At 43.6% G+C, this 27,074-nt stretch overlaps 1 long non-coding RNA gene and 1 pseudogene across 1 annotated transcript in view; one reads left to right on the forward strand and one right to left on the reverse strand.

Annotated features, from left to right (window-relative positions):
* Nucleotides 1-6,878: 6,878 nt before the first annotated feature.
* LOC119254936 (phosphatidylethanolamine-binding protein 1-like) lies at nt 6,879-12,197 on the forward strand (annotated as a pseudogene).
* A 12,329-nt stretch (nt 12,198-24,526) lies between these two features.
* The window catches only part of LOC119255465 (uncharacterized), a 38,033-nt gene continuing 35,485 nt past the window's right edge, over nt 24,527-27,074 (reverse strand). The window contains exon 5 of the long non-coding RNA XR_005127474.2: nt 24,527-25,212. This is a non-coding gene — a long non-coding RNA (uncharacterized LOC119255465). The remainder of the gene's footprint in view (nt 25,213-27,074) is intronic.

Consider the following 27,074-nt stretch of genomic DNA (forward strand, 5'->3'; position numbering starts at 1 on the left):
TGCTTCTCTTCCACCCCCACCCTCACCCTCAAGATCCTGTACCTTCTGATGTACTTTTCTCCTCCCCTGTCCTATTCTTTCTTTTCATGGATTTACCCTTCACACACATATTTCTCAGTTCCATCGTTGAGCCCTCGAAGTCCCCTCTTTGACCAAGAAGAAAGTTGAGCTTCCCTCAGACAAGACTGTAGAGACTGGGTCTCCCTGGTGGCACAGGGGTTAAGTCTCAGCGTTATCAAGCTATCACCAGCCACTGCGGCCTGAGTTCGATCCCCAGCCAGGGAGCTACCCACATGGCATAGCAGACCTCTCCTGTCTTACCCACTGCTCCCCTCAGCAGTGATTTCAGTAGATGTGCCTGTTCTGCTCCCCACTCTGTCTCTGGTGAATCCTCTCAGCCCCCGCACCTCTGGCCTACACCCCAATTCTATGCAAAACAAAAAGTCTCTAGTTTCTGTTGTGGTTACTCTCTCTCGATAATCCACGCAGGGGAAGGGGGAGTCCTGTCATGAGATGCTATATGGAAGTCTATGTGGCTAGGAACTAAAACCTGCTGGTAGCCCTGAAGGAGATTGGCGGTGGATTCCTCAAACACAATCAAGTCACAGATGACTGCAGCCCTGGTTGACCAATGATTGCAACTTCATTAGACTCTGAGCTGGAGCCACCTTGCCAAGCCAATTTGCCATTCCTGACCCCACAATAAATATTTGTTATTTTTGTCTACTGGGTTTGGAATAACTCATCATTGCAGCAGTAAATAACTGGTACCCGGCAGGTGCTAGGGGGATTGTTAATGATCATGATGACAGAGCTCTGCTTAGCCTAGATTGTATTGTGCTCTGGTGCACATTTGGCTGCCAGATGTCACTGTGCAGGGTGGCAGAGGTGCTTCTCAGGTCAGAACTCAACCCAGGGGAGGTGGGGACAGGAAATATGAGCATAGCTCAGTATCTCTCCCTTAGAAATGTCTCTTGATCCAGTTCTAAGGGACACACATGTCTGTCTTGTGAACAGGGAGCTTTTTTTTTTTTTTTTTAAATGAAACACCATTTTATTTATTTATTTTTTTTTTGGTGGTTTTCCATATAGTTGATTTATTTTTATTTATTTATTTTTTTAAATAATAAATTTTATTGTTATATTCCCCATACAATTGCAGCCCCCCCATTCTGACCCCAATCCCTCCCCTCCCGCCCCCGCCCCCCTAAAAGTGCCTCTGGTTCATAGTTGTTTGTTGATTTTGATTTTCACTTTCTTAAAGTTATTCATTTTCCTGGTCCCTTATTTAAGTTTTCTAGATTCCTGTTATGAGTGAGACCATCCGGTATTTTTCTTTTTTTTTTGGCTTATTTCGCTGAGCATGATCCCTTCCAGCGCCATCCATGTTGCTGCAAATGGCATGTGTTTATCTTTTTTGAATGCTGAGTAATATTCCATGGTATATATGTACCACATCTTCTTGATCCAGTCATCTATTTTGGGGCATTTGGGCTGTTTCCAAAGCTTAGCTATTGTAAACAGTGCTGCTGTAAACATAGGGGTGCAGGTGTTCTTTGGAATTGATGTTTCTGTGTCTTTTGGGTAAATACCTAGGAGTGGAATTGCTGGATCATATGGAAGTTCTATGTTTAGTAGGTCCAGAAATCTCCACACAGCTTTCCATAGTGGTTGGACCAGTTTGCACTCCCACCAACAGTGCAGAAGAGTTCCTTTTTCTCCACACCCTCGCCAACATTTGTTGTTGCTAGTTTTTTTAATATGTGCCATTCTCACTGGTGTAAGATGGTATCTCATGGTAGTTTTGATTTGCATTTCCCTGATGACAAGTGATGTTGAACATTTTTTCATATGCCTGTTGGCCATTTGCATTTCCTCTTCAGAGAAGTTTCTTTTTAGCTCTTCTGCCCATTTTTTGACTGGATTATTTTCTTTGTTGTTGTTGAGTCTCGTAAGCTCTTTGCAGATTTTTGTGATCAGTCCTTTATCATTAGTGTTGGGTGCAAAAATGTTCTCCCAGTTGGTGGGATTTCTCTTTGTTTTTGTTATTGTCTCTTTTGCTGTGCAGAAGCTCTTTAATTTGATGTAGTCCCAGCTGTTTATCTTTGCCTTCACTATCACTGCTTTGGGTGATGTGTCTGTAAAGATGTCTTTGATGTGCAAATCACATAGTGTTTCGCCTATATTTCCTTCTATATATTTTATGGTTTCAGGTCTTATGTCTAGTTCTTTAATCCATTTTGAGTTGATTTTTGTATATGGTGTGAGGTAGTGGTCAAGCTTCATTCTTTTGCATGTAGCGACCCAGTTTTCCCAGCACCATTTATTGAACAAACTTTCTTTGCTCCAATGCATAGTCTTTGCTCCTTTGTCAAAGATTAGTTGACCATAAATCTGTGGGTTTATTTCTGGATTTTCTATTCGATTCCATTGGTCTGTATGTCTGTTCTTGTTCCAATACCATGCAGTTTTGATGATTATGGCTTTGTAGTAGAGTTTGAAGTCTGGGAGTGTGATGCCTCCATTCCCTTCTTTTTTTTTCAGGAGAGCTTTGGCTATTCGGGGTTTTTTGTGATTCCATATGAATTTCATCAATAATTGTTCTATTTCTTTGAAGACTGACATTGAAATTTTGATTGGAATAGCATTGAATCTGTATATTGCTTTTGGAAGGATGGCCATTTTAATAATGTTTATTCTTCCAATCCATGAGCAGGGGATGTCTTTCCATTTCTTTGTGTCTTCTTCTATTTCTTTTAACAGTGTTTTATAGTTTTCTTTGTATAGGTCCTTTACCTCTTTTGTTAGATTTATTCCCAATATTTGATTTTTTTTTGTTTCAATAACAAAAGGGATGGTTTTTTTGATTTCTTGTTCTTCAGATTTATTGTTTGTGTATAGGAAGGCTACTGACTTTTGCGTGTTGATTTTGTATCCTGCCACTTTACTGAACTGACTGATGAGTTGAATTAGTTTTTCTGTGGAGTTTTTGGGGTTCTCTATGTATAATATCATATCATCTGCAAATAGTGATAGTTTGACTTCTTCTTTTCCTATTTGGATTCCTTGGATGTCTTTCTCTTGTCTTATTGCTCTGGCTAGGACTTCCAGTATTATATTGAAAAGCAGTGGTGAGAGTGGGCATCCTTGTCTTGTTCCAGATCTTAATGGAATTGCTTTCAGCTTTTCACCATTGAGAATGATACTGGCTGTTGGCTTGTCATAGATGGCCTTTATGATGTTAAGGTATGTTCCTTGTATCCCAAGAATTTCAAGGGCTTTTATCATGAATGGGTGTTGCACTTTGTCGAAAGCTTTCTCAGCATCTATTGATATTATCATATGGTTTTTATATTTCTTTTTGTTGATGTGTTGGATAACGTTGATTGATTTTCGGATGTTAAACCATCCTTGTGTCCCTGGAATGAATCCTACTTGGTCGTGGTGAATTATCTTATGGATACATTGTTGGATTCTGATAGCTAAAATTTTATTGAGGATTTTTGCATCAGTGTTCATTAGGGAGATTGGCCTGTAGTTTTCCTTTTTTGTGTTGTCCTTGTTCGGTTTTGGTATTAGTGTAATGTTGGCTTCATAGAACGTGTTTGGTATTGTCCCTTCCTTCTCAATTTTTTGGAAGAGTTTGTGAAGGATAGGCACTAATTCATCTCTGAATGTTTGGTAGAATTCATTTGTAAATCTATCAGGTCCTGGGCTTTTGTTTTTGGGGAGGTTTTTAATTACCATTTCAATTTCGCTGCTTGTAATTGGTCTGTTTAGGTGTTCTATTTCTTCTTTATCTAGCTTTGGGTGATTGTAGAGTTGTAGGAATTTGTCCATCTCCTCTAGATTGTTAAACTTGTTTCCATATAACTGTTCATAGTAGTTACTGATTATTCTTTTGATTTCTGCTGTGTCCGTTGTGATTTCTCCTCTTTCATTGATGATCCTGTGTATTTGTGCTTTCTCCCTTTTTTTCCTTTGTGAGCCTGGCTAGGGTTTTGGCTATTTTATTGATTTTTTCAAAGAACCAGCTCTTGGTTTCATTGATCTTTTGGATTGTTTTTTTAGTTTCAATTTCATTTATTTCTGCTTTGGTTTTTATTATTTCTTTTCTTCTACTGGTTTTGGGGTTTTTTTGTTGTTCTTTTTCTAGATCTTTGAGCTTCGAGATTAGGTTGTTTCTTTGAGTTCTTTCTTGTTTCTTGATGTGAGCTTCTATTGCTATATATTTTCCTCTTATTACTGCTTTTGCTGCATCCCATACATTTAGGATATTGGTGTCCTCCTTGTCGTTCAATTCAAAAAATTTTTTAATTTCTTCTTTGATCTCCTCATTAGTCAGTGGTCTTCCAGTAGTGTGGTTTTTAATCTCCATGAGGTAGGAAAGTTCCTTGCCTTCTTTTTATGGTTTATTTCTAGTTTGATGCCTTCATGGTCAGAAAAGATGGTTGATATGATTTCAATCTTGGTGTATCTGTTGATGTTTGTCTTGTGCCCCAGTATGTGATCGATCCTGGAGAATGATCCGTGTGCGCTTGAGAAAAATGTGTACTCGGTTTTTTTGGGGTTTAGTGTTCTATAGATGTCTGTTAAGCCCAATTGCTCAGGTCCTTATTTAGAGCTTTGGTTTCTTTACTTATTTTTTGTCTTGTTGATCTATCCATTGTTGATAGTGGTGTGTTGAAGTCTCCCACTACATATGTGTTTTCTCTGATGTCTGTTTTCAGAGAGGACAACAGTTGTCTGATATATTTTGGTGCTCCTTCATTTGGTGAGTATATGTTAATGAGTGTTATTTCTTCTTGAAGTATTGTCCCCTTGATCATAATGTAGTGACCATTGGGGTCTCTTTTTATCTTTTTGAGTTTGAAGTCTGTTTTATCTGATATAAGTATAGCTGTTCCTGCTTTCTTTTTTGGTCCATTTGCTTGTAGGATTGTTTTCCATCCTTTAACTTTGAGCCTATTTTTATCTTTTGTAGCTAAATGTGTTTCCTGGAGACAGCAAAAGGTTGGATTTTGTTTCTTAATCCAGGCTGCAACTCTGTGTCTTTTTATTAAAGAGTTTAGTCCATTTACATTTAGAGTTAATATTGATATGTTAACATCTGTATTTGCCATTGTGTTTGTCTTTCCTTTGATTTTATTTATTTATTCTTTTAATAACCTTTTTTTTTTTTTGGCCTTCTTTCATTGTTATTCATCCCTCTGAGGTTCTGGCTTTAGGACTCCTTGTAGTATTTTTTGGAGTGGGGGTTTAGTTGTAATGAAATTCCGGAGTTTCTGTTTGTCTGGAAAGGTCCATATTCTTTCTTCAAAGAGGAAGGAGAGCTTTGCGGGATAGAGTATTCTTGGTTGGCATCTGTTTTCTTGGAGTCTGTTGACTATGTCCCTCCACTCTCTCCTTGCCCATAGTGTTTCTTCGGAGAAGTCTGATGTCAGCCTGATTGGCTTTCCTTTGAATGTTATCTGTTCTTCCCTCTTGCCAGCTTCATTATTTTTTCCTTGTCCTGGATTCTTGGGAGCTTTACTATTATGTGTCTTGCTGTATTTTTCCTTTCGTCGTGGAAATTTGGTGTTCTTCTTGCTTCTTGTATATCAATTTTCAGCTCCTTCTTCACATTTGGGAAGTTCTCTTCAATTATCTCTTTGAAAATTTTCTCTGTTCCTACTTCTCTCTCCTCTCCTTCTGGTATTCCTATAACTCTTATATTTCCTTTCCTCATGGAGTCAGATAGTTCCCGAAGTCTTTCTTCGTTCTTTTTCCTTCGTACTTCTCTTTCCTTTTCTGTTTTGGTTCTTTTTATTTCTGTGTCTTCAAGAGTACTTATTCGTTCTTCCATTTCATCTGTTCTGCTTTCATTGCTTTTCCCAGAATTCTTTAGTTCTTCCATTAATTCTTTGATCTCCTGCATTTCTTTTACTTCCCTCTTTAGGGACTCAATTTCATTCTTCTGATCGTTGATTATTTTTCCCTTATCATTGTTTTCCTTTATGACTTCTGTCAGTTTTTTAATCACGGCAATTTTAAATTCTCTTTCTGGAAGGCTCAGAAGTTCTTCCAAGTTACTGTCGTTGCAATCTGGGGGCTGGTTTTCTTTTTGTGGTGTGCTTTTTCCCTGGGGAGTAGCTAGGTTGCGTGTGGTTCTTCTCCTCCCTACTGTCTGTTTTCTAATTTGCTGTATGCGTTGGGATACTGTGTTGTTGGGACTGGCAGGCATCTTGGGTGGGCTTCTCCACTCCCCTCTGGTTCCTCCAGGAGTCATCTGTCAGTTTCAAGCAGTTTTTACTGGAGAAAGGTCCCTGTTCTAAAATGCTGATGTGGGGACACACTCCCCTGTGCGCCTGGTCTGCCCCGGCGGTGGGTTCTTGCTCCCCCTCTGGGCTTGGACTGCAGGCCAGAGGGGGTCTGGCGTGGGCAAACTTCCCCCGCTCACCTCTGGTTCCTGAGGAAGCCTTCTGCAGGTAGTCTTTACTGAAGAAATGTCCCTTGAACAGGGAGTTTTAAGTAAATACAGTCATTTTGCGAAGCATTGGAGCATCACCCATATTCCTGTAGGACACCTTTGTAGGCACACAGAGAGAGCAGGAGTTCAGCACATCTGTGGTGGTGCTGGGTGTGAAATTAGAGTCCTGCAGTTTAAGGGTCTATGAGCAGTTGTCTGGGAAGAGACAGACAAAGCCCCAGAGGCCTGGAGCAGTATTCTTTATCCCTGTGGGACACTTTCAATGGAGTTAGGTTGTAGGTTATTAAGGGGAGCAGAAAACTGAAATCAGACTACCTCTAACCAGTGTGTGGTCTGCTGAGTTGGTGTTGCTGGCCTGGACTTAGACTTCTTTCTGCTTTCTTGGCTGTTCACACTGCTCAGCCTCTTGATGCCAGTGGACTTTAGTAAGTGGTCTGGGCTCTTGAGGTCAAAGGAAATGGACTAGAGGGTGCAGCATCCACTGCAGGTCAAATATGCTGGGGTGGAAATCTATAAGCTGGGAAAAGTGCTGACGCTCACCCAGGTTAGGAACTGGCCCATCAGTATTGCATGGAATGGCCATGATTCAGGTAAACTCTACATCTTGGTCTTGGAGATCTGGATGCTCCCAGCAGGAAGGAGCCTAAAATAGGGAAGGACACAATTTTCTGGTGGCCAACATGAAAGGCAATAATATCAGCGTGGCACAGTCCTCTCTGATTATGTGGGCTTTGGGCCTCCAGAAGGCATAGGTGTTCATGTCTGTGTCTGGTTGGTTCATGAGCAGGACAGTCCACTGAAGTATGAAGAACTCATTCTTAGCAAATGACCTGGAGACAACCGTGGCAAAGTCAAGATGGCATCTTTCTGCAAAAATATGAGCTCCGATCACAGATATTCCCTGGGAGGGGGGACCCTGACCCTGCTCTCAGAGAGAAGCCCTGTTGGTGATGAGAGAAGTGATCAGTCTGGGAATGGGCTTGGGAATCTTGGGTGTAAGGTGGGGCAGTTAAGTTGTTTTGTTTTGTTTTATTTTTTTGTTCACTGAGAAATGAAAAGGTCTTTAGAGAAGCTGGTCATGATTGAGAGGTGTGAAGCTGGAGTGAAATCTGATTTCTAGAACTTTTGAGCTTTCTATATTTAAGAATGTCCAAGCTTTCCTCTCCCCAGACCAGCAGTATCCTCGACCTTGACTATGCTGCATTTAGCGTAGGCTTTAAGGTGACTCCATGCACCCTCCATTTCTCTCTTGATTTAGTCCACAGCCATTTCTTATCCCAGTTTATAATTCCTATGAGGACAGAAACTGTGTTTTATTCGCCTTAGGAGTTTCTGTAGCTTCTGTTGGCCTGTCCCTCCACGCGACTTGCATAGAATATATAATAGAGGATCCCAATGGCTGTTTGTTAACAGTCCTGTTTCCAGATGTTCCTCTTGGCACTGCTATTGGTCTCTTTGCACTGAAAACCAATTGTTATGGTCTTATAACTTCACACTATCATCAGAGACTTTAACTTAGTCTGTGGTATCCAGATTCTTACTTGGTTCCTCTCTCCCTGGAAATCTTGCAGATAAATCACAGCCAGTCATATCTACACCTTTTCCCAGAACAGCCACTTTAGGGGCAGAATTAGAAGGATCCTGGGAGAACATCCAGGAAGCTCTTGTATTATCGCTGAGAAAACAAAACCTCTGAGGGAAGATGGGACTTGCCCAAGGTCATGGTTTTGATTCAGGGCCAAGAGTGAGCTCTCCTGCCTCCCAAGGCCTTCAGGACTCAGAATGCTGCCCAGGTGGCCTCCTTCATGCTGTCTGAGGTTTTAAAAAGATCCTTCTCTGGCCCCCACATTTCAGGCATCATGTTTGAAGAGGTAAGTCGATAGCTTGGCCAGGCCAAGAGTGTCTCCTCCAGGAGAGGACAGTTTTCAGGGTCCTAGAGAAAACAGCCCGTCCAAGGGAATGGAGACAACAGCCAATGACCCACTTGACGTTCTCTCTTTTCAATGACTTCTACTTTCAGATAGTTTGACAATGAACCCAGTGAACCAATAGTGTCTTGCTGGAATTCACCCTGAACATGAACTTGGTGAAGTATTCACAGCCATTGAAACTCCCCGCCTATCCTATCTAACTGTCTTCTGGCAGGAGAACTGTTTTGTTTTTGTGGCCTTGTGGTAACGTTTTTCTCATCAGCAGAGACTGATTCCTGCCTGAATCCTGACCAAGGCCACTGGCTCCATGCCGTGCTGAGTCCTGGAGGGAAGAAGGTGGTAATGCTGTTTTATAAAACTCTTTTCCAGGCACTGCACTCACATGATCCCCTGTGAAGGCCTGCGTGACATGCAGGGAAGTCCTTATTAGTTCCTACTTTATAGAAGACACTCTGTCCCAGACAGGATGAGTGATTAGCCTGAGGCCATAGAGCTAGTGAGTTACTGAGATCAGGGAAACAGTGTTCCAGTTCCAGCTCTGCTGTTTACTGTGCAGATCTTTTGGATCTTGTGTCACCTACTCACAGTTATGGGATCTTGAGCATTACTTAACCACTCTGCCTCAGTTTCCTCCCTTTAAAATTAAGACTGTGGCATGTTCCTCATTGCAATGTTGGGAGATTAAGTGAGCCGCTATATGTAAGGAATATAACCACGTGCTTGGCAATCAGCAAGTGCTGAGTAACGTTAGAAATTATTATAATCAAATCTGGCTCTGGGCTGTGACAGATAGGTCTCCTTGAGCTCAGATGGAGCTCCTTCTAGGCAAGAGTCATAGTGCTGAAAAAGCCTTAGATATAATTCAGTTTGTCCATTCACTTAATTTTACTATTTAAAAAACCTGACATTTGAAGATAATCATATGTAATTACCTCATGATGCATAGTTATTAGACACCTAAGGTCCATGGCTGACATAAATGGTTGAAATTCTTATTGCATGGATGTAGTCAAATGAAATTTTTAGTTTTTTCTTTTTTGGTTATTCATTGGTGTCTATAATTGACATCCATGTCATCACATTTCTCCACTGCATGCACCATTTAATTCTGATCATGTGCACTGACCATGACTCACATTAAGAGACAAAAATAGAAAAAAAACAGTATTACTCATAATATTCGGGAAGTGGGTAAGGGAAAATGGGAGGAAGCATAAGGATACTAATTTCCTTATCTTTCATAGCAGCCAGTCAATTCATACTGTCTAAAATTAAAACATGTTAAAAAAAACCCAACAAAATTATTCCAGTCTCTTAATATTTTTCATAATATATTTTCTTAACCTTAGAGGTATATTTGGGGAATAATACATAGTGTGGAGAAAAAATAAAGTTGAACAATCCCATTAGTTTTACTTTGGTGTTTTGTCTTTTGTTAAATTCAAGGAAAATTAAATTTAATAATTTGAAAAAAGTAATATATAAGGTAGGATTCCCCCCCCTTTTAAAAAAATTATTTATTTATGCATACAAGAGCTGGGGAAGAGGCCAGAGGTGCAGTGGGGGGGGGAGGTGAGAGGATTCACCAGAGACAGAGTGGGGAACAGAACAGGCAGACTGACTGAAATACACGGCAGAGGGAGCAGTGGGCCAGACAGGAGAGGTCTGCTGTACCATGTGGGTTAGGTCTCTACCTGGGGATCACACTCATGCTGCAGTGGCTGCAGATTGCTTCATAGTGCTGAGACTTAATCCCTTGCACCACCAGGGAGGCTCAGGATCCCCTTTTAATCAACTATTTAATATCGATCCATCTATTCATCCACCCACTCTTTCTCCTGTTACCTGCCTACCCATCCTGCTGTCTGTGTATATAAGGAGAAATGTCTGCCATGATGTACACTTGTGTTGACCATAGTTATTTATGAAGTGGTAGGATTTTGAAGATTTTAAAAATATTTTCTTTCTGCTCTTCATTATTGTTTGAATTCTTCATAATAAACATATATCATTTTTATAAAAATAAAGCAGCATCATTTAAAAAAAAGAGAGGGAGACAATGCTTCTGTGGTCTCCCCACAACATTTGGGGTTTCCTTGCTCCTGTTACTATCCCATGCCCCATATATACCAGAACTAAGGTTTTCATGCTCTGGTAACCATGGAGCTGCAGTCCCAGGTCCCTATTCCCAGAGCTCACATCAAGGGTTCTTAGTGCTGGAGAACTTGAGTGGCAGAACTCTTTTCACAGCTTTGAATAGCCTGGCAGGGAAGCATGTGACTAAGGGAAGATAGCCAGAAGATAAGGATATAGGAAAAGGACTCTGAGTTCCTGGCATTTCCTCTTCTTACATATGAGGATAATACACCCATAGAAAAAGAGTGACTTGTCAGAGTTAGTCAGTTCGTCACACAGATCTAAGGGCGCCAATTACTCCTTCAAAGGCAACTTATATTTCTGTCTAAGTCCTATGAGGGCTTAAGGCTCTGGGCCCTTATTCTTGGTGTGGGAAAAGAAGATGGAAGGGGAACATCAGAGTATGTAAGAGATACACACTCTGTAAGATAGTAAGACCAATTCTCCCTTTCCAGCAGCTAGTCCCGTTTTCCTATTAAACCTGCCAGAATTAAGATCAGAATTAAGATCAGTAGTAAGGGGGCATTTATAGTATCTACTGCACTGAATGTTTAGAATTAGGAAAAGGAGTCGTGGGTAGGTATTGTGTCTGGGTTTGAGTGACATGGAGAAGATTCAGAAGGCTCTGACAATCAACTTGTCTTCCCCACCCCAACTGAGGGACATGGTCTATCTCTCCCTAGAATTTCACAGCATTTTACATTTCTTTGGGGATGAGGTGGTAACAGGAGTGTGGAAGGGGCTCTTTCACAATTCCTAGGAGGATAGCCCCTGTTTAACTCCAGTATATTGTCAGCACCTCCTTGGCGGACAGCTCCACAACCTCCACCAGAATCTTCTCCCCAAGTTCAACTGGGCCATTGGGCCACTGATATTCTATGAATGATGGTTTGCTTTCTCTTGTTATTTGCCCTTCCTTCCTTCCTTCCTTCCTTCCTTCCTTCCTTCCTTCCTTCCTTCCTTCCTTCCTTCCTTCCTTCCTTCCTTCCTTCCTTCCTTCCTTCCTTCCTTCCTTCCTTCTGTTCCTTCCTTCCTTCCTTCCTTCCTTCCTTCCTTCCTTCCTTCCTTCCTTCCTTCCTTCCTTCCTTCCTCTCTCCCTTCCTTCCTTCCTTTCTTCCTTCTACTTTCCTTCCTACAATCACTGTTATAAGGAGGTTTCAATTCAAGAGGTTTTATTCTCTAAGATACACAAGGCAATATAGAAAAAGGTATATTAAATTGTTCTAAACAAAGAACTTCTTTGGCTAAATATAAGAGCCTGAATGATTGAGTTAGCAACAATCAGGGATGTGCATGTCATAGCTCAGGAATCTATAACAGATTTCCAGATCCAAACCAAAATCAAGGACACATCATCTTACAAAAATTGTTTTGGATTACTTCCCAGTGTTAATGCAATATGGGAGAGGTTAGTTGGACAGTGAAATCTTAGAATTTCAAGACTATTTTAATGTTTTTAGGCTAAAGTTCAGAATAAATATGGATCATTCCAGAAAATCCAGAATTGTGATGATCATGTCTATAATCAGCAGTCTAGAATGACTCAGGTAAAACAGAGGAGCCTAACTGGAAGTGGAGGTCCTGGAATTGTGAACAGTGTGGGGACTGAAATATTTGAGGATGCCGGCATTTTTCTACGAAGAATGAGCAGGAAGCTTTGAAGAAGTATGACTCCCTCCATTGCTTCACTTAATAGAAGTGGAACACTGCCACTGAAGTCTGTAAGGTGTGTGACCAGGTTAGGTGCTGGCAAGAGAGGCTGGTTGACTTCTATCAGGTTCCTTATAAAATAGCCTTTATCTCAGAAAGTCTTCTTGGTCCAGGATGTGGTTCTCAGTCTGTCAGGCTTGGAAATAATTTTTTCAATACTGAGAATGGCTCCATCTTACTCAGAACAGCTTCACTGTCCAAGCTTGTAAGAGCTTGTTATTTAAACTGCTTGCTGGGTGTTCATTGGCAATGGGAAAATAGAACTCCTTAGGGAATGGACCATCTTTTTTTATAGGAAAACTATGTACCTTCCTTTTCTATAGGAAAACTATCTGCAAAGCAAGGTTGTAATCAGAAGGTTACTTGGTGAGTCTGGAATCAGAATAAAATGAGACAGTTTTATGATGATGGGGTTGATGGCAACAGCTTATGATTAGCCGTTCCCCTCATGTTCAACATAGGGGTAAGTCCTGCCACTGAAGGCGAATAGTTCAAGGCCTTGGGCCAAGGAACTGACCATCTTTGTTTGGCTTCCTCCCCAAAACAAGGGTTTGCATTCAAGTAATTGATTTGGGAGGTAGAACCAAGAAACGGAAGTAGCAGAGAGGCGAAATGGAATGTAAGGGAAAGAAATATGTTAATGAACAGGTTACACCACGGGCAACTGCAGCTTTATGTCACTGGGGATGCTGAGGGACAGTGTACACTGTGCATCTCAGTACTAACCCACTGTAGGGGCAAGAGACCTGGGATCTTTATCCACCAACTCATTAAAGTCATCCATTGAGTGATGCTTCTGATCGGGGGGAAGGGTAGGTTAATTTACTGACATATCCAGCTTATTGCATGTATGGACAGCATGAGCTCTGATGACCAGGAAAGTCCTCAGGTCAAGAGACACAGGTGAGGGCCTCCCTGGAGGCGCAATGGGTTAAGACGCAACCTATAAAGCTATCTGCAGCCACTGCAGCACCAGTTTGCTCCCCTGGCTGGACAGGGAGCAACCCATTTGGGGCAGCAGATCTCTCCTGACTCGCCCACTGCTCCCCTCAGCAGTGTACTTTGGTCAGTCTGCCTGTTCTGTTCCCCACTCTGTCTCTGGTGAATCCTCTCACACACACCCCCACACCTCTGGCCTGTACCCCAGTTCTTCTATGAATAAATAAAATTTAAAAAAGACACAGGTGAGATATACAAAAATCTAACAACTATGTTGCACACCTGAAACTAATATAATGTTATATCGCAACTAGAAAAAAGAGAAAGAGACACAAATATGGCAGTTAGAAATCAGGCTGGTGGCCACCAAAATGGATAGTGCTGAGGAGATATAAGTGGGGTCATAGGTACCATGTGTTACTCTATCCCTATATTGTGAGCAGTCTGAAATGGGTATTGTCTCTGCTTCTTTCCAGGCACATCCTTTTTTTTTAATCTTTCATTTTATTTTTATTTTTTTAATTAAAATTTTATTTTTATATTCCCCATACAATTACAACCCCCTTATTTTGACCCCAATCCCTCCTTTCCCTGCCCCCCAACCCCCATAGTGTGTCTCTGGTTCATAGTTGTTTGTTGATTTTGATATTTTCTTTCTTATAGTTATTCTTTTTCCTGGTCCCTTATTTAAGTTTTCTAGATTCCTGCTATGAGTGAATTTTTCCCGGTATTTTTCTTTTTCTTTTTGTCTTATTTCGCTGAGCATGATCCCTTCCAGTGCCATCCATGTTGCTGCAAATTGCATGTGTTTATCTTTTTTGAATGCTGAGTAATATTCCATGGTGTATATGTACCACATCTTCTTGATCCAGTCATCTATTTTTGGGCATTTGGGTTGTTTCCAAAGCTTAGCTATTGTAAACAGTGCTGCTATAAACATAGGGGTGCAGGTGTTCTTTGGAATTGATGTTTCTGTGTCCTTTGGGTAAATACCTAGGAGTGGAATTTCTGGATCATATGGAAGCTCTATGTTTAGTAGGTCCAGAAATCTCCACACAGCTCTCCATAGTGGTTGGACTAGTTTGCACTCCCACCAGCAGTGCAGGAGAGTTCCTTTTTCTTCACAACCTCGCCAACATTTGTTGTTGCTAGTTTTTTTAATATGTGCCATTCTCACTGGTGTAAGATGGTATCTCATGGTAGTTTTGATTTGCATTTCCCTGATGACAAGTGATGTTGAACATTTTTTCATATGCCTGTTGGCCATTTGCATTTCCTTTTCAGAGAAGTTTCTTTTTAGCTCTTCTGCCCATTTTTTGACTGGATTATTTTATTTGTTGTTGTTGAGTCTCATCAGCTCTTTGCAGATTTTTGTGATCAGTCCTTTATCATTAGTGTTGTGTGCAAAAATGCTCTCCCAGTCGGTGGGGTTTCTCTTTGTTTTTGTTATTGTCTCTTTTGCTGTGCAGAAGCTCTTTAATTTGATGTAGTCCCAGCTGTTTATCTTTGCCTTCACTATCACTGCTTTGGGTGATGTCCAGGCACATCCTTTTTGACTGCGCTTGTATCACTGACCAATACCTTTTATGATTGGTTCATTTTTTTAAAATAATGAGTAATTATTTAAAAAATAATCTTGTTGAACCTAATCAATTTGATTTTGATCTCTCTGCTCTGACCCCAGAAATAGTTGATGACTGTTGCTTTTTACATGTTTCTAGTTTTATTTGGAAGGTGGGGCTTTTAATAGTTTAATTTCTTAAAAATCTGGGAGTGCCTTGTTGATGTACACATGTAGCTGCTTGCTCTAAGTGGGGGTGAGGAAGAGGAGAAACAGCAGTAACTAGAAAAGGAGGAACATTCAGAAACAGAGTATTGGATATCCTACGATCTGGAAGAGAAAAGGCACAAACCTAGCCAAGAACATTTTGAAAAAGAACAATGGTGAAGAATTTGCCCTATCAAATATCAAAATATACTATAAAACTATAGTGATTAAAACATTGGGGCTTTGGCACAGGAATAGATAAATAATTCAATGTAACAAAATAGAGTCCAGAAACAGACTCTTCTACATATGAGAGTTGAGTACATAACAAATATGGTATTTTAAATTAGAGGATAAAGGGAAGATAATAAAATAAATTGTACAAAAAGTTGTGTTATTAGATACCAATTTGGAAAAGAATTAAGTTGGATTCCTATCCCACACATATAAAAAAATAAAATTCAAATGTGGAAGTAATACTAAAGAAGAAAACTAAAATATCTTAGCACACAATTATGAGAATTTTTTTTTTAATTTGGGATGGGAAAGACCATTCTAAGTAATATAAACACTTACAAACCTTGCTGGGGAAGAAGCTGGCAGATTGACTACACAATATTAAAAACTGTTGTGCAAGTGGAGATGCCCTACAGAAGTTATGGACACAGAAGACACCCTCAGAATCTCTGTCCCTCTCTCTTTAGTCCCTGTCCCCATATATGTCTTTCTTCTTTGCAGCCCCTGCCTCTCTCTCTCTCTGAGTCTTGACTCACTTCTAAGTCTCTGCTTCTCCTTTTTGGAAACTCAGATTCTTCCTATTTAGGTATTTTCCCTCCCGTCGCATCCCTGTCCTTCTCTCTGAGTTTATTTCAGAGTCTGTCTTCTTGAGAAAAGCACACAGATTCCAGACAGACTTACAGTGAACTAACACATAAACTGAAGAGGCAATAAGGAAAAAAAAAAAAAAAAGCAGAGTGGGGGAGGGATGGGGATTTTCAGCCTACATATAACAAAATATCAATATTCATAATATCTATCTATCTATCTATCTATCTATCTATCTATCTATCTATCATTAAATCTAACAAAGGCAAAAGTGCTATTAGCGGCCTGGATGGAAGCCATACATAGGCGATCCTACGATGTCGATGAGCAGTGGCTTACAGGAACTGTCATTTATTTAGAACAAAAAGAAAGCCTGCCATTCCTAGAAGCGCAGTCATACATGAGTCTGAAATACACTGAAAATGGCATCATTGTCATTTATAAATAAAAATGGTCTTCATGGCTGCCTTCACAATAATTTTGTCCATTTCTTAAGGGTAACTTCATCTTTTAAAATTTAAACATTTATTCCTCTTTCCTCATAAGACAAGTGAATGGCCTAATTTGCATTTATATGGTTTGCATTCTATGTTCTAAATCAAGCCTTTTTTGGTCAGTGTGTGAGGCTACTGAGACTCTGCTCTGCCCTCCCTATTTTCCTGGAAGGAGGCTGGCCCTGGCCGGCCACCCTACTGACGCACCCACCAGCACCCCAGAGCTGTGAGAGGGGCAGCAGTTGCATGCTCTCTGGAGTCTTCCTGTCCTCCGGTCACAGAAACACCATGCGGACTGGAGGAGAACTGCAGTAAGGTGACTTGGTAAGAGGGAAATGTCTCTGCCAACAACAGCTGGGGTTGTAATTGTGATTCCCCGGCAGCTCTGGGAATCCTGCTCCTCCTCCTCCACTCCTCTCCCATGTGCAATGTGGTAGGATGTTTCCTGCCCACTTGAGCAGTTGAGGTCCAGAGAGGCCAAGATAGGAGCAAGGAGGACAACAGCAGGACTTGAATCCAAATGTCAGACTGCACATGTTCCTGAATGAAGGCGCGACTCCCCTAAAAAGCCCTCCCTTCCCCTGTGCTCCCAGAGGCCCCTGGACAGTTCCCAATGATGCCAGGATGGAGAATATCTCTATAACTCTCAGGCCATTCTTGCAACCCTGGGTGGGGTGCGGGTGGGTACAGTATACCACCAGAAACACCTCTCAAGACCAGGGATTTGTGTCTACCTATAGACTCCAGAGGATGCAGCAAAGCTTTTATTCAATTTTCTCATCCAATTATTCATTAGTCTATACAGAAGCAGCTTTTGATAGGCAAATGTGAATTCCCTTTGCTCTCTTCATCTCTCTTATAATCCTGTTTCTCTTTTCTACTCCTTGGCCTCCCCCAGGGTCCCAGCTCCACTTTAGAGTGGTGGCATCACATCGTGAGTTTTACAGTATCTTTCACTGGGAGAGAAGCATCCATCAGATGCGTCATCTTCTTTCTAATACTGATGCCTTCCATAGCCTGGACTTTTGGTACATAATTTCTATCATTCTATTATGACTAGAGACAAGTCTCCCCCACAAGAGATGGTGGGCTTATGTGTAGGAAGGAAGTGGGTGAGGGGGAAAGGAAACGTCACGCTGCTACCATAGCTCTTGGGTGTGTCTGCTCTACCAACGACTGGGATGTACCACACTCCCTCCTTGTTCACACCAAGCATGGGGTCTGCTGCCAAGTACAAGTTCAGTGAACAGTGGATAAGTCAGTAAGTAAAAGCACTCAGGCCACAGAAAGGCAGACTTCAACAACATTCTGAAATCCCTTGCCTTCTCCACATGTGACTCGTGTGGCTCCTCTTTATTCATTCATTCAGTGACATTAACAACTGTCCTCACCAGCTCTGGGCCAGAGAGAACAAGGTTCCGCTCCTCACCTTAAGGATCCTCTGGGTTGTTCTGGAGGAACCAGGCAAGTCAAACATTCTCGCTGCTACATCTGCGGTGCACAGGGCATGGTGGGGGTCTCACAGGAGGGGTCTCCATCCAGACAGTGGAATTAGGGAAAGTTTGAAGTTCTTTCTAGAAGCTGCTAAGTTCCTGGCCAGGGATGAGGAGAGGGCTAGGGGAGCCAACAGAGAGGGAGCTGGCCTGCAGAGAAGCCAACAGAAAACTTGGCTATTTTCACCAGCCTCTGGCCAGGAAGGGGAGTGAGAAGCCTCAAATGTAGCTTTGACACTGTTTTTCTTTCTTCTGGAGAACTGCCACGTGCCGCCACAGAGAGCATTTCATGGGTAGATGCATATTATTGCAATATGTTTATCTAGGAAACCAGAGCCCAGCTCCAGCATCTGGTTTCCAGCACAATCCTGAATGAAGTCCAATTTTCCAGTTGGGTTAATGAAAATAAAACTTGGGAAGTTATGGGCTGGCTGCACCAGAGGTTGAGTCCTGGGCTCATGCAGGGTCATGGATTGTAGGGCCGGAAGGGCTTGGGCAGGTCATGGATTCATTGTGGACTGGCCATGAGGCCAGCACCACAGACAACTTGCACAGGGAGCAACAGCTGCAAGGCCTGGCTCTGAGGGCCATGCCTCACAGAGGAATGGGTATCTTTGGACTCTATCTGTCTTCACCTGATAGATAAGGATACCTATGGTGGTCAGAGCTCTGGGCTGGGTCGTATAGGTTTAGGGTGTGACACAGCTGTGAAGCAGGGCCTGCCTAGCCTTAGCCTGCCCCAGTGCAGAGCAGCTGGGGCGAGGTCTGACCAGAGACATCAACTGAGCAGGACTATGTCCTGAGTAGACCCCATGGCAGCCTGTCGGTGCTCACCACTTTGAAGCTGTTGGAATACTTGGGATCAGAGAGGGATCCATTTTTAAAGGCTAACCTAAAAAATGATAAAGCTGGGTTTCAGGGAGACCTGGAACCAAGAACTCAGAGCCCACAGGCTCGCATGCTCCTTCATGTCTGTCAGTCTTGTTGCATTTCCCCTTTTTCAGGGGTTCTCGGTTCTTGCTCTTGCAGAACAAGCAAGAAAACACAACTGTCCCACAGTTCCCAGTTCACATGAACCCCTTTTCTTTTCTTGCTCTCTCTTCCTCCCCCAATTCTAAGTTCCTTGGGCAAAGGTATTAATTGGCCCTGGTGGTTGACAAATTCAGTCTTGGTAAAATCAGCAATGACTTGGCATGTGAGTGATATTTGTAAATGTGGCTGAGCTCCCCTCCTCCAAGGCTCTTGTTCATGTAAATAGTGAAACACAAATCACAGACAGCATCTCCTTTGACCCGGACTCAGTGAGAGAAACAGGGCAGCCTGTTAGTGTCCGAGCAGAGCTGCACCCAGGGCTCCTAAATCCCAGCCCGGTGCTCTTTCCACTACACCCTGTTCCTTTGGTCCTGATGTGAGGCCAACAATTGTGAAATAGCCTCTGCCTAGGCAGCTTCCCCTTGGAGCAGCTGCAGAGCAAGCGGTGTTGATTAGAGAGAATTTTGTTGACAGGCCTTAGAGAGAGCTTGGAGCCACACACCAGCGGGGCGACTGCTCACAACCCTGGGAAGCTCTCAGAGGTGCATGTCATGAGTTCCGCTCAGGGTGACCTCTCCCAGGGGTGTGAGGATCCTGGGGGAGGGATGGCCCCTTACTCTTAGTTTGAGTTTCTGCTCAAACTAGAGAAAAGGTTCATAAAATGGCCTTTGGTGAAGAGATATTTCCCTGAGGCTAGAGAGGAGAGTCCCAATGCAGGTCAAAGAGCTAGTTTTTAGGAAGGAAATTTGGTATCTCTTAATCATCCCGCAAACCTCTTGGCAATGACATTTTTCTTTCACTCCATCATCATGCTGTGGGAAGTGATGCTAATGTCTGCCAGGATACTGTCGGTTCTGTGCACACCTTGCCCCTCCTGCTTCTGTGTCTCTAGTACCTGACCACTGCAGCCACTCATGTTCCCACTTTCAGGTCTGAGCCTATTTCAGGGCTTCAGCTGATCCAACAGCTGAATGGGAGCCATGGGGTTTGTGATCATTTTCCCTGGGAGAATGGTCACATGCAGGTTCTGGGAGAACTAGCATGAGGAGCAACAAGTCGGGCCCCCGGTTGGGCTCTTCCCGCCTTGCTGTGTTGGTTTATCTATACAACTGAGCTCCCAGGTTGGCCCCTTGGTAATACTCCCCTCAACATTCTTCCAGCCACTGATGAAGGGAACCTTGGGGACCATGCGCCACTTCACTCACCGGATTCTGTGACATCTTCCATCTTGGTCTATTGGCCTGGCTGTCTAATACAATTGTCAACCAGAAATGCCCTCCTAACAGTCCACCTGCCCATTTTGCAGCTGTATGGAACCCTGGATCAGGGTTAACTAGGTGACTGTCTCAATTCTCTCTTGCTCCTCTTCCTGGCCCTGCACACCTCTCCTGTGTGCCCATTCTGATGACACCTGGTATGGGCTGCACTGGAGGCTTTTTTCCTTTCCACTTGACTCTGTTTTGTAGGTTGCAAAGTTTTGTGGGAGTCCATGGAAAGCAATTGTTTCCTCAGGGAATAAATCTTCTAGGTACCAATGAGGGATGCAGACATTTTAGAGTCAAAGTCAGTGATTATACTACATCAGCTCATTCTGAATCTTAGCAGCTCTGCCCAAGGTGAACAAAGCAAAAAGACTATATTCCTCACTTACTTGATTGTAATTCCCCCTTCCATGTTAAAGGCATGTGCATATTCTAAGCTGACAATTCCTAATCTCTTTCTCAGTTCAGGTACTAAATGGCATTGTGTGCATCTCTTAATGTGGGTTCTGAAGGTGCAGTGTCTGTTCTACTTAATCACCTTCCCTTCCATGGACAAGGTTTCTATTGCCTTTTTGCCCATGGCTGAAATTCCTTCATCCATCCTCCATCCATTCATCCACTCACCCATCCATTAATCATCTATCCAGTCATTCAACAAATGCTTTTGCCAAGTTCTGTACTGAGCAACGAGAACAGTAATAAACAACTCAGACAGGACTTGTGTTCTGCCTTTTCCTAAGCACATCCTGCTAGGCTCACTGATTTCTTCCCCTCTAGACTCATTTGTATGAGAATGACAAAGGTGATAGGTAAAAGGAAGAGACTGACAACAACATACAAAGAATTCGCTGCTAATTGACTAAACGTTATATAGGAAATAAATGTACAGCAAAGAATAATAAGGTATCAAAGAGGGAACCTATTTAGGAAGGGTGTTAAGACTAGGCTTTCTGAGGAAGTGACCTTTAAGCCAAGATCTGAAGGATATGGTGGAGGGACAAAAATGTATAAGGAACAGGAAATAAAAAGTGTCAAGACCCTGGGCCTCCCTGCAGCGGTTGAGCGCTGGGCTGCGAAGCTGCCCGCAGCCTCTACAGTGCTGGTTTGATCCCTGGCCACCAGCGAGGGTCCCACATGGCACGCAGACCTCTCCTGCTACGCCCGCTGCTCCACTCAGCAGTGTACTTCGTCAGTCTGCCTGTTCTGTTCCCCGCTCTGGCTCTGGTGAATTCTCTTACCCTCCTGCGCTTCTGACTGTATCCAGTGCTTGTAAAAATAAATAAATAAATCTTAAAAAAAAAGTGTCAAGACCCTACGGTGGGAAAGAAACTGTATTGTAGGAGTGGAAAAGCAGTGTTACTGCAGTACAGGGGATGAGTGAGTGGCATGAAATGAGACCACGGAAGTAGGAAGGAGATATATTAATGCATATATAAATAAAACTGTAGCTCAAAAAAGAGGTTTAGGCTTTAGTTACAGAAATACGAGTTGTCAGCACACAGAGAATAGATAGATGGGAGATACCCTCTTATCTCTTTCCTGGGAGCTTTGTACCAAAGTTAAGATCTTTTGCTCATCTTGAGGAAAGGGGTGAGAGCTGGTCACCTGGGATACCTTTCTAATAGGGGTGAATGTTCTGATGTTCCTGCAGGACCAAGACTGTGCACAAGTAGTGATTCACATGGGGCAGAACTTTCTCTTCTTCACTGGGACCAGCCTTCCTAGAATTGTTCTAAATTTCATTGATTATTTCTTGCTTTATCCTGGAAAGAACTACTCTTTATGTAAACCCTCTTAAAGAGTGACAAATCATGGAAAAATTCTTGAATTTGGATTCATCAAAGGCAGAGATGGCACATTTCACTCTGTGTTGTAGAAGATGCACCACAGGCAAAAGAGTTGGAAAATGGATGCAGGTGGCTGGGCTGAGTCATTGCGATCTTTCACTCCTGAGAAACCCATGTATAACTTCATGTTGTGTGGAGAGAGGGTGATGTGGAGGGGGGCTTTTGGATATATCTGATGTTTAAGGAAAGAAGGGAAAAATTGGAAAAGGAGGAGAAAATGTCATCTCTGAGTGCCAGGAGAACAACGTGCACTTGTCTGGTTTCCAGAAGGAATGTCCTGTCTGGGGCTCTGCACTGTCTCTAGCTGAGCTCTCAGGGTTGCAAGACTGACCTGACCCCAGGGAGTCTCCAGCAGCCATTGCTGCTGTCACTATTCTTAACTGTGGAGGACACATTCGAGGAAGCAGAGTCCTTTTCCTGCTCTCCACATGCAGACATTCCTGAGCAACTTCTTCAGGAATGAAATGCCTTAATTCCTCTTTCCTGCTTCTACTCCTCATTCCTTTGATTTATTCCACCCCCTCTTGTCCTTTCTCATATCTTTATTTCCTGACTCCCCCTTCACAATGGAATGAGGTAATGAGGAGGGGGTGAGAGTGTTGGCCATAGCAGCAGAATGCGGAGGGTGGATTCAGAAAGTGAGGAAAGAGCAGAGGCACTTCTGGCATACTGACTCCAGAAGGCACTTCTTCAGGTCACAAAGCAGAGAAACTCTGTAGTCAAGAGGAGGTAGAGGGTAGAGATGAACACTGGTGGGCAAGGAGAAGAAGAGTAGCTGATGGAGGACAAGAATAGAAAACAAACTAAAAAAGGAGGTGCCACAAGACCAGAAACCTGGCTCACACAAGGAGGTGGGGGGGCAGAAGAGATTAGCATAACCATCAACACAGTTGCAGAAAGTAGTATCCCGAGGTGCTGATGACACTAGCATCCTGAGGTGTGTATTCCTAGATTACAAAGCATAACATCCAAGCAGGTATCAGACTGATGTCTAGAGCACAGGCCCAAGGGTAAACATATGGAGATTGAGCCCATTGTAGAATCTCTGATCCCTTTCAAATTCCACATAGTCATATAAAATTAGCAACCAGTTCGATTCCCTGGCCAGGGAAGTGACCCACATGGTGCAGCAGACCTACCCATCTCGCCTGCTGCTCCCCTCAGCAGTGTTTTTCAGTCTGCCTGTTCTGTTCCCCACTCTGTCTCTGGTGAATCCTCTCATACCCCTCACCTCTAGCCTGTACCCCAGCTCTTATATGCATAAATAAATAAATCTTTAACAAAAAAACAATATTAGCAACCAACTCATGACTCACAAGGAGTGAGCTCCTACCAAACAGAAGAGGACTGTATCAGTGCAGTCTCTGCACTGGCTGGGGGCAGCAATCCCACTGCCCACCTGTGACTATGTGGGTGCCTCTTTTCACCAACTCTCTCCCTCTGCAGGGCAGCATCTTCCCGCCTGCCTGTGACCATGCTAGCCTCTCTTAGCAAACTTGTTCCTTCTGGGGCATCTCTTCCTGCCCGCTTGTGTCTGTGCAAGTGTCTTTTACTCTTTTGTCCTTTTCCCTAATAAACCTGCCCTTTAAATATAACTAACGTCTCGGTCTCGTGGAGAAACTCGCCTGAAAAACTTGTCACGTGCCGCTGAACAGGAAGCTCTGGTGAAACTTTCCCAGAGTGAACCCAAGGACCCCACACTCCAAACCCACAGACTCCAAAAACAACAACAGTAGCTATCTCCACGGGCACATTTGCTAGAAGGTGACCTTCAAGACAGTGTCTGTTGACATGACATGGTAAAGACTATAGTGAAAATAAATTAAGTGAGCAATGTTGAAGCACAAGCCTACACTTGTAGACAAGGTAGTCAGAGTGTGGCCGCCTGGTGGTCCTTCTCCCTCACCACAGGGGTTTCCCCCTAAGGAAGTTATTACCTGCGCTATCTCTGGGGATGACAATGTAATTGGGAGACAATGCAACAGCTGCTGAAAATACAGTCACTGGGGCCTGGGGGGAGGCGGGGTATGGTGCAGGAGAGGCTCACACTGAAGTTCTGGGTAGTAAAATCACCCCTTCCCTCCTTTTTTTCCACTTCTTATCAGTTTTATGGAGTTATAAACCAACCCCGGACAAAGACTCCAATGACTTCTCAGCTTTTTCAAAGTTCTTTTTTTTTTTTTTAGCATTTTTTTTTTTAAGAAGCATGTTTTTTATTTATTTGTTTTGTTTGTTTGTTTTGTTTATACATGCACTGGGTACAGTCAGAAGCGCGGGAGGGTGAGAGAATTCACCAGAGCCAGAGCGGGGAGCAGAGCAGGCAGAAGGACCGAAGTACACTGCTGAGGGGAGCAGCGGGCGGCAGGAGAGGTCTGCGCGCCATGTGGGACCCTCCTCTGGTGGCTGGGAGCAGCCGGGGATTGAACCAGCGCCGCGGAAGCCGCGGGCAGCCTCGCAACCCAGCGCTCAACTGCTGCGCCACCAGGGAGGCCCAGCTTTTTCAAAGTTCTTATCACAGACTAAAGATCCTAAATGAGTTGGCCTCCTACCACTCTACCACACTTGCCCTTTTTCACTCTATACCAGGCACAGTGACCTCTTTGCTGTTCCTGGAATAAGCCAGCACATCACATCCCAGGCTCTTTGCATTTGCTGTTCCTCTGCTTGGAAAGCTCTTCTCTAACAGACTTACCCACTCACCCACTCACTGCCTTCAGGCCTTTGCTCAAATGTTCCCTTAACAAAGAAGCTTTCTCTGGGCATCCTACATGAATTAGATACCTCCCTCCTTTGCTCAAGTTTTCTTCCCAGCGTTTCATCACCACATAACATACTAATTATCTGTTTGTTTCTTGTCTTTCCCCTGTTGAATGTAACAGTTTGTTCACTACTGCATTCCTAAAGCCTAAAACAGTGTCTGGCACATGTACGAATTCAATAAATATTTGTGGAATGAGTGAATGAATGACTAAATCTGATGAGAGTAGAGGTTTTGATGATTCTTTTGCATTGATATGTACTCTACAGAGTGAATATTTGTTATGTTTATCAACACTGTCTCTAAATTCAGTCCATTTTCTGATCATCTTGTTTCATCAGTGCAAGGGCCCTCCTCCATGTTGGGCTACGAGTCAGGCTATTCCTGGAAGGACTGCTAGAAAAAGGCCAGGTCAGCAGAGTGATACTCAAGCTAGTGCCCTGGGTCCCTGATGCCAGATAAGAGGATTAGGGCATTTCTGGAACTTCTACAGTGATCACCCACTTACTTGATTTCCCCTGGAAGGACACCCAAGGTTGCTTTCCTCTCTGTGGATAAAGAGGGAAGAGGCAGATTAGTCAAGGCTCTCCAAAGCAGCAGAACTGATAGGACACCCCCACTCCCCATACACGTGTGTGCTCATGAATCTATAAATCTCTATCTATATCATATCTAGAGAGGTACTAGAAGACTGGATGGAGTGCGGAGTGTAGACTGGAGAAGGGCAAGACTGGAGAGGGCGAGTAGGTTAGGAGTATGAATGGGAGATGAGAGAGGGGCAGATTTGAAGGAATGAAAATTGAGCGAACAAGCTACATGATCATCGCCTCAGTAGAACAGATGGAGAGGCTATTTTGAAAACACAGAGGTGGGCAAAGGAGGTTTTGGGGGCTTGGAGGAAAACGCAAGGATAGATGGTCAGAGAGTGGGCTGGATGAGGGTCTGGAGGAAGTTCTAGATGGTAGATGGGAGAGTGTGACTCTGCAATGGGGCAAAACTGCTTGTAAATGACCCTCCTGCAGTTGTCACTGGCAAAGGGATTGGGGATGAGCAAGAACGGGTGTGGAAGTCAAGAAAGCCAAAGGTGCATGCATGGATAACCTGCACTGGGAGGACGGGGAGAGAGAGGTCCAGACCTACTGGTCCCCAAAGGCTCAAGGTAGGCCAAGAAGAAGCAGGGAAATAGGAGGTTGGACTGGTGGCTGTGTTCTCATGGGTGGGGGCAGGAGGGCTCGTGGTTGGGGGTGGATCCAGAGCCCTTGGAAGTGGCAGGTGGTGCCTCTGCCTATTCTCTTTCCTGGGCCAGGACACCGCTGCCTCCACACATCTTTCAGAGGCAGCTTAAAAGGCTCTGCTTCCCTCTGCTTCACCTCCTCCTCTGCTGTGCCCCTGGGTGCCTGGGCTTGCCTCCCTGTTGCACTTCTCAGGCTACACTGAAGGCGAGGGGATTCTACTCCCATTCCCCATGCCCCCACCATGAGCGTGTGATATCTTGGAAGACAGGTTTGTATCTTGCTCATCTGCCAAGCTCTGAGCCTGGCACAGCTAGTTGCAGTCCCCTGCGGGTATTGAATAACCATGTCCTGAAATGGAGCACCGCCCGAAAGTAAGGGGAGGACGAGCGGTGGGAGGTTGGGTGGGGGTCTCCTGTCCTTCATTCTTGCTTTTCCTCTTCCTTTTTTCCTGCCTTCCTAACTCTTCACATTCACTGAAAAGTCCCTTCAGGCTCTTCCACTCTGTTCTAAGGAAAGATGATAGATCTACAGGAGATGATGGCCTCAGATGCAAGGGCCCAGGCAGCCTCAGAGGCACAGCACAGCAGCACGTTGGAGCTCACCCTAGTCTGCAGCAGGTGGGACTGAGGTTCATCCAGGTGGCGGGCTGCGGAGCTTCTCGAGGCCAGTGGAGGAACAACAGGGGGCGACTATCTCCCAGGTGTGGACCATGGGCCTCCAGCCCTCCACCCCAGGAGATCCAGGACTGGTCAGAGAGCTCAATATCTCAGATGGAGAAACAGACCCAGAGAGGGCAAAGGTGTTGATGTCGCAAAGAGAGTTCCTGGGACTCAGAACAGATACCTGAGGGCTTGACCTGCCACTCCTGGGCTGTGTGATTAAGTGCCAGGTGCAATCCTAGTTTTCACTTGTATAAGATAGGGAATATAAGAAGATAATTAAATGTGAAATTGTGATGAAAAGATTTTTTTTTTTTACATAGTCCTGATAGAAGCTGGGCAGTCTCCAGGACTTATATTTCCTGATTTCCAGTCTAACTTTTTGCATCTATCAGACACATCTGACATAGCTAAAGGGGAGAAGATCCTGTTGGAGTGGGCCACACTCTGAGCACAGTTAAGTTCTCAAACAATGGCTGGAAATGCCAGTGACTTGACTCTGCCTGGATGTTTTAT

The sequence above is a fragment of the Talpa occidentalis genome, unplaced genomic scaffold, assembly GCF_014898055.3.
Source record: "Talpa occidentalis isolate TD23 unplaced genomic scaffold, MPIMG_talOcc4v2.1 talOcc4.3, whole genome shotgun sequence".
Lineage (NCBI taxonomy): Eukaryota > Metazoa > Chordata > Mammalia > Eulipotyphla > Talpidae > Talpa > Talpa occidentalis.